This window comes from Vicia villosa, linkage group LG1 (assembly GCF_029867415.1).
Source record: "Vicia villosa cultivar HV-30 ecotype Madison, WI linkage group LG1, Vvil1.0, whole genome shotgun sequence".
NCBI classification, from domain to species: domain Eukaryota; kingdom Viridiplantae; phylum Streptophyta; class Magnoliopsida; order Fabales; family Fabaceae; genus Vicia; species Vicia villosa.
Window position 1 is genome coordinate 88,145,532 of NC_081180.1, and position 8,161 is coordinate 88,153,692.

General features: G+C 27.3%; 1 long non-coding RNA gene across 1 annotated transcript; it reads right to left on the reverse strand.

Moving 5' to 3' along the window:
* Positions 1-3,567: 3,567 nt before the first annotated feature.
* LOC131611616 (uncharacterized) lies at positions 3,568-7,342 on the reverse strand. The gene is made up of 9 exons (XR_009287052.1): positions 7,316-7,342; positions 7,186-7,215; positions 7,061-7,084; positions 5,795-5,824; positions 5,234-5,257; positions 4,965-4,994; positions 4,611-4,634; positions 4,273-4,302; positions 3,568-3,896 (listed from the first exon to the last, which is right to left on the reverse strand). It is a non-coding gene; the product is annotated as an uncharacterized LOC131611616 (long non-coding RNA).
* Positions 7,343-8,161: the final 819 nt, after the last annotated feature.

The following is an 8,161-nucleotide window of genomic DNA, read 5'->3' on the forward strand; positions in this document are numbered from 1 at the left end:
TGGTTTTGCTTCTCAACCATGATTATATTCAAACAATTTTTATTTAAAAAATAAAAATGAAATGTTATGACATCTATTGCAAGATAGATTCAGACTGAAGTGATCTTGGCCACTAGAGAAAAAGTGTCTCCATAATCAAGATCAAATATTTGTGTGTATCCTTTGGCTACTAAACGAGCTTTCAAAAGGTAGATCTGACCACTTGGTCCAATTTTCACTCTATAATCCCATCGGCATCCCACTGTAATTTTGTCTGGAGGTAAAAAAACAACACCTAAGTGTTATTTGAATGCAATGCAGCCATTTCTTCCACCATCGTTTAATGCCAATGGGGATTAGTCATAGCTTCACCTATAGACTTAGGAATAAACACATAATCTAGAGCAGAAACAAAAGAGACATGGAAAGTAAATAGACAGTCATAATTTAAAATACATGAATATTTAACATTAGGATGATGAGACCAAATACCTTTTTGTAATTCTATTTGAAGGTTAAGTTTGGGTAGCATAACTAGAGGAGTTATTGGAGCAGGAGATGCTTATGGTTGATCAATATCATTTCGTACCTCAGATGGTCAGGGTGTTTGTTGCTAGTATACCTACAATGGAGGTGTAGGGGCTGCAATGGGTATGGGGATGATGGAAGGGATATATGGATCATCTGAAATACAATTCTCATAAAGTGACAAAGAGGCATAGAAGAATGAGGAAGTGTCAAAGAATATGACATCAGAGGAAATAATGTTTCATTGAAGTTTAGAACAAAAATAATGATATCTTTTTTGTATACATAATTAGTCTAGAAAAATATATTTTAGAGATTCAGTAGAAAGTTTTGTCTTTAACTGGAATGAGGTCATGAAGTTGTTGACTAATTCGAACTCATCATCATCACTACCATCGTAATAATTATCAAATTATAATCAGGTTGATAGTGACGATGATGAATTCAAATTGGTGAACAAATTGGTGATTATCAAAATAAACTAGAAGAGAAGAAATCAATGTTATGAAGAACTTAGGACATTGAATCATGTTCTCTATGTTAAAGATCGAAAAATATTGATTGATCTAAGTTGGTTTTCAAATATAATTTAATTTTTTCAGATTATTATTTTCTAAATAAATTTAAATGAATGCATGTTTAATGAAGGGTTTATGAAACAAGCAATTTACATACAATATAATAAGCTCAACTGGATCTTCTGTCAATCTACATAAGAAATTAATGCTGCAAGATTCACAAAAATAAAACATCGCTAAGTCTCAAGAAGGTTTTTTTTCTTGTGACTTAGCAATATTTTGTTCTTGTCAACAAAGTAACAACAAAATAGCAACTCATAAAATGTTTCATGAACTTACCTTTTATTGAAAAGGTTCGTGGAAAATGAAGTTGATCTACTTTGTGTTGCTATGAAAAAATACAAAGTCGATGAAGCTTCCACAATAGCTTCATTCTTGTATTTTTTTTTCTCAATAGCAACACAAATCATTTGTGAATCACACTCATTCTCTGTGACTTAACAATGTTTTGTTCTTTGTTCTAAGAAACATGTATCAACAACAATAACATACATTAACATTTATCAATATTTATTAACAAAACCAGAATATACAACAACATATCAACTCATAAAATATAGATTCGAATGTACCTTTATTGAAAAGATTCATGGAAAATGAAGACATCTTCTTGTGTTGTTTCTCAATAGCAACACAAACCATTTGTACAAGTCAAAAATCACCATATGAAACTGAGATAACACAAAAAAACGAAAATCATGCAAGTTGAAAACTCTTGGTAATACTAAATAAAACGATAAAGAAGAAAGCATATAAAAATCAAAGATAATGAAAGTGAAAAATCTTTGTAAATCACATAAAAATGGAAGAATGTTTATGAAGAGGAAGAAATAAAGATAGAGTGTATAAACTTGATTACCTTTTAGTATGAAGAAGATAATGAGGATGTGTTTGCTGCATGTGGAAGAAATAAATGTTAGGATTTTGTTTGAGAGTGACAGCTACTGTGCTGAAGCTTAATAACTTCGATTATATATATATATATATATATATATATATATATATATATATATATATATATATATATATATATATATATATATATATATATATATATATATATATATCTGTGTGTGTGTAAGACTTTTCACCACAACTGTTAACAAATCGTGATAAAAAGTAAGTACTATTCTCAACGGTTTTTAGTAATAATCGCACTAATAAGTAATTTAATATTAATATAGTTATATGACTATAAGGACATGCCTTTTTTGTAACGAAAAAAATAAAAAATTTGTTGGTGCTGGAAATCGAAGTAATTAACTTTTAATCTATTACAACGGTTGATATTAAAGACCGTGAAAAAAATATATGATAATAAAATAATAAATAATCCAGACAAGCGAAAATAAATTATTACTACGGTTCTTTAAACGACTGTAGTAATATAATGTTACCAAAGATATAGTTTGTTGTAGTGGTGATTGATATTTATTTGAAAGCAGATATTTTTTGGAGGCTGCATCTTCTTTCCTCTCTTGTGGAAATGACTCCACTCCTTTTAATTTTTTTAGGACTTCTTGTTTGAGAAAACTCAAGAAGAAAGGCAACTTGGAAACATATTTTGAACTAGTTGGATCATAGACTTTCATCTTGAAAAGGAAAGAATCTATCTATATGGGGCAGGGGTCACTCTAATGAATTTTGTTTTGAATAATGTGCCTATCTACCAATTCTTATTTTTTAAGGCTCCTAAAATGGTGATTTTAGATATTTGTAGGATGGAAAGGGCTTTCCTTTGGCGAGGTACAAAGAATAAAAGAATGATAAATTGGGTGTATTGATCTAAAGTCTCTTCGGAGAAGAATCTTAGTGCATGTTTGGATTGACTTTTACAAGCTTCAAAAGCACTTCTAGTGCACTTTAACTTGAAAATTGTTTTTTTTGTTTGGATACTTTTTTAAAATCAATTCTCCTACTCCAAAAGCAATTTTAGTAGAAGCTACAATTCCTAACTTTTGAGTTTATTAGAATCAATTCTACATATATTATATATTATTTATTACAACTCTTTTAAATTTTTCTTCTTTATCCTCTTTAATTTTCATCAATTACTTCTTTTCTTTTTTATTTGTATTAGAATTTATTACCATTTTGGTAATTATGCAATTCAAAATCACTTTTGTTAAAACTATCCAAACGACATTAATCGATGACAATCACTTCTATATCATTGTATCCAAACATAAATCAACTATTTTAAACTCAATTCTGGTGAAATCAATTCTACTAAACTCAATTCTCCCAGAATCAATTATGTCCACCGTCAATCCAAACTGGTTTAGGAGTGAAGAATAGTGAATATTTCAACTATCCCTTTTGACCAAGTGGAAGGGGATAAGTTTAAATGAAAAGGAAATAAATTTGAAAAGGCCTTATAGCTTTTAGATATGGTGGTATTTAAAAGCAAGTAGTTGAAGGCATTAACAATCGTAGGTGGAAGATCAAGACTAGTTTGCTAGTAATCAAGAGTAGTGCACAACCAACTTTATTTGAAATATATAAAAAAAGAATTACAAAGAAAATTTATACTAAGCACACCCAAATAAAATACATAATAACAATCTAAAGCCAACTTTATATTAAAGGCACAATAAACCACAACAAAGAAATTGATCTTTATTTTATTTTATATTAACCATAAGTTAATTATCTAATAGGAAGTCCTAATTCTGGTAACATGAATTTCGACCTCCATAATTATAGCATTATTTTTGACATATCCATTTGCTTTTTTGTTGAGTTCACTTAGAGATATGAATTTTGTAAATCCCTTAATATTATCTGACCCAATCCAGTTGTTTACTGTAGCTGAAAAAAATACAACTTAACATAAATTTTCAAATAAATAAAAATAACAATTAAATGTTATATACTAACTAAAATCAAAGTGTAAAAAAACTCCAAAAAAAAAATTAGTAAAAAACATTAGTATATGCTTAAATAGATTGCATATTTATGTTTATACTTAAATAGATTTAAGATAAGATATCATTAGAATATAATTGTAATTAAAAACCACTTATGTTATAAAAACAAATTTCCAATATTTATATTTTTTAAAATTGATCAAAATCTTTTAAGAAGTTCTTGGTTGTTTCAAAAATGATAGAAATTGTTGTTTAAACATGAAAATTATGTGATTAAATATCAAAACAACAAAAAAGAGGTTGTAAAAGATCATTACCTGAAGCCCCAATATATTTGTCCGCCGCAGCTGAAAAAAAATACAACTCAACATAAATTTTTAAGTAAACAAAAAATAATATTATAATTTTTATGTCACAAAATCGGTGAAGTATCGATCAAGAGCAATTGTATTTACTTAAATAAATTATAAACCTATATTAATATCAAAATAAATTTAGGATAAGATATACATAGAATAAAAATTTTATTTGATATAATTTTTTTTGAAATCATTCATTATTTTAAACTTTTATATTATGTTCAATTTGTTGAAAAATGTTTAAAAATGGGTGTAAAATATCAAAAGAACAAAGAAGTGTTGGTGGAAATATTTACCTGTAGCTCCATACATCATGTTTACTGCAGATGAAATAAAATAATATATAAGTTAGCATTAAATTTTATATAGTTAAAAATCATTAAAATAAATTAAAATATAAATTGTGTTTAATTGATATACACTGTCAGTGTAAAAAATTTTACACCATCATTACATCATGGACATCCAACTGTATTACTTTAAAAGAAGTTAAAATAAAAGTCAAATTTTTTATACTTATCAATGATTGTGATTCACTGACAGTGTAAGTTATTATTAGATCATTTAAAAGTCACTCAGAATTAATAATTTATTCTAATGTCTTATTAATTTTTTGAATTAATAAAGAATAGGTCATAGAAAATCATTACCTGAGCCTTTAACCAAATCGCTTTCCACAACTGAAAAAAATAATTATAAAACTTATCATTTGGTTTTATATAAATAAAAATTTACATTATAATTCTTATGCCCCAAAAACAATGTTATAGTTTTACATTTAAAATCAATTTTTTTTAAAGGGCTCCATAAATTTAATGTTTGCTACAGTATTGAAAAAACTCGACAATGTGTTATTTGAACATAAAATTTGTTTGATTAAATATCAAATTAACAAAGAAATGGTCATAGAAATAATTACCTGAGGTTCCAAACAACTTGTTTGCTGTAGAAAAAATAGATAACTTAACATAAATATTTGAATTGATAAAAATTTAAATTACATTTCTTATTAAAGCAAAATAATAGTATCAAAACAATATCTTCAAAATAAGAAGCTTTTATAAACAACAATAATATATATTTAAATAAAATTATAAACTTGTATTAAAATAAATTTATGATATGTTGTCACTAGAATGAAATATATATATATATATATATATATATATATATATATATATATATATATATATATATATATATATATATATATATATGAGTTAGAGTTAGAGTTACAAACCATGAAAGAGGAATAAATATTCAAATTATACTGAAACAAATATTAGGTATATTTTTAAACAATTGAATATAAAAGTCACTCAGATTTTAAAATTAATTTTCAATTTTTTATTTGTTTCTCATAATTGATCCAAATCTTTAGATTTTTGCTCATTTCTTACCAAAATACTACAAAGTAATATAAATATAAAAATTGAGTGATTAAAGATTAAAAAAGGAACCGACCATAGAAAACTATTACCTGAGGCTTTAAACAAATTTCTTGCCACACCTGGAAAAAAATATATAATTTATCATAAGTTTCTAAAAAAAAAACAAAAGTTATATTATAATTCTTATAGCCCAAAATTAGTATGTTAAAAAAGTATTAAAATTAAAAATCATTGATAAACAACATTAGTACCTTTTTATGTAAATTATCAATCACAATTAAGTTTACTTATATAAATATTAGATATTTTGAAAAGGTACAATTATTAGCATACAAACTTAAAATGTCATTTACAATGTATTATATATTTTTTAGAGGAGGAGGTAGCTTGTGATCGGAATGATTTGTTGTCTATCTTGGAGGGGGTTTCGCCAAATCCGGGAGTGAAGGACAAGTGGATTTGGTGGAGGCATGTTGATGGGTTTTCGGTTAAAAATAGTTTTCGATGGATTTATGCTTTGAGATGTCCGAATGTTGTTTTGGATGATGCAAGTATTTTTGAATTAAATTGTTTATGGAAAGCTAGTGTTCCTAGTAAGGTAAAGGTGTTTGGTTGGAGATTTGTGGTTAATGCTCTTCCTACGCGTATGGCGCTTTGCTTTCGGGGTTTGGATAGGATTATCATCAACAATTTATGTCCTTTGTGTGGTTTAGAGGAGGAATCGATGAGTCATCTTTTTCTTGGTTGTATGCACACGAGAAATATTTGGAAGGAGGTGTTGGCTTGGTTGGGCTCGAGCATGGAGGAGGATGGAAGGGTGATGCTTGGTTTGCAAGGGGCGGATTTGGGGCTTAAGGTGGTGGAATACATTCGTATTTTTTTGTGTGAGGTTGTAAAACCTCCCTTCATTGCTTTCTTTTGGCTTTTGGTTTGTTGGTGCATTTGGTTAGGTAGAAATAAGGTGGTCTTCAAAAATTGTGTTTGGAATCCTACCGAAATTTTGACTGTCATTAAGAATTTTGGTTGGGATTGGTTCTCTATTCTTGCTAGAGGTAGGGGAAATAGCACGAAAGAGGTTTGGCTTGTCAATCCTTGTGTGTATGTTGGTGTGTAGGTTAGCTATTTCTTGGCTTTCCTTTTAGGTTGCCTTGTCTCGTTTCGTTTCTTTTGTATTGGGTTGCACCCCTTGTGCGTTTAATACAAGTGCTTATCGGAAAAAAAAAATATGCTCTAAGAATTGATCAAAATATTTTACCTTTTACTCATTTAGTGAACAAATTCTACAAAAATTTACTAGAACATGAAATTTGTATGATTAAATATAAAAGTTATAAAGTGTCCATAAATATCATTACCTGTTACTCCAGTTATCTTTTTTGCTGCAGGTAAAAAAATTATACAACTTAGCACAAATTATACAACATAAAGTTTGTTTGATCAAATATTAAAATATCATAGATATGGTCATAGTAAATCATACCAGTAGCTCCAATAAAGTCTCTTGCTGTACCTGAAAAAAATATACATAATATTTATTAATAAATAAATAAATAAATAAATAAATCATAATATAATTCTTATGACCTTGATATCAGGTAACAAACAATTACCTGAGGGACGAAACCAAGCACTTCCTGCATCATAAAAAGTTATACAACTTAGCATAAATTTTTAAATTAAAAAATGTCCTATATTATAATTCTTATGTCTCAAAATTAGTAATAAAAAACCCAAAATAAGAAGAATTGATAATTAAACAAAATTAATACCTGTTTCTAAATGATATTTATTTTGACGTTGATCTAAAATTTTTAAGGTGTAATTAGCTAACACAGTTTTGTTTGCTCCACAATTTTTTAGCTCTAAGTATAAAGATAGATATTCATCTCTGGTCTCATTATCACTTCCTCTAGGATAAACCCTTAAACTCCTGCAAATATAATAAATTGCACAAAACAATATTTTAATTATAAAATTTAATTAATTGAAATTCGCTAATAAACGGTAAAATTGATATCTCAAAATTAGTCTATTTTTATACCAGTCTCTTTCGCCAACGGCTATGGTTCCGGAGTCATAGCCAGAGAGGTCATTCAATGATGATAAGTTCTCAAGAGTCCAACTAAAGGAATCCTTTGTTGGATTTTTGATCATATAAAGACTTTCCGATTTATTAGAATGACGAATCACAAAAACTTCGGCTCCAAACTCACAGTAATCTTTAACAAGAAATCCATTAGATGAACTTTTGAAATCCCTCAATGAAATTAATTGCTCAAAACCCCATTTTGTTTTCTTTTCACTAAATGTTCTCACAGCATCACCAGCATCTACAGTAATCAATGAAGACAAAAAAAAAAAATTTAAAATCTGTGCTTAATTCTTTTACCACAAAATATAGTAATAATTTTATTTTATTTTTTATTTAAATTTTATGAGTAGCTTAATTTTTTCAA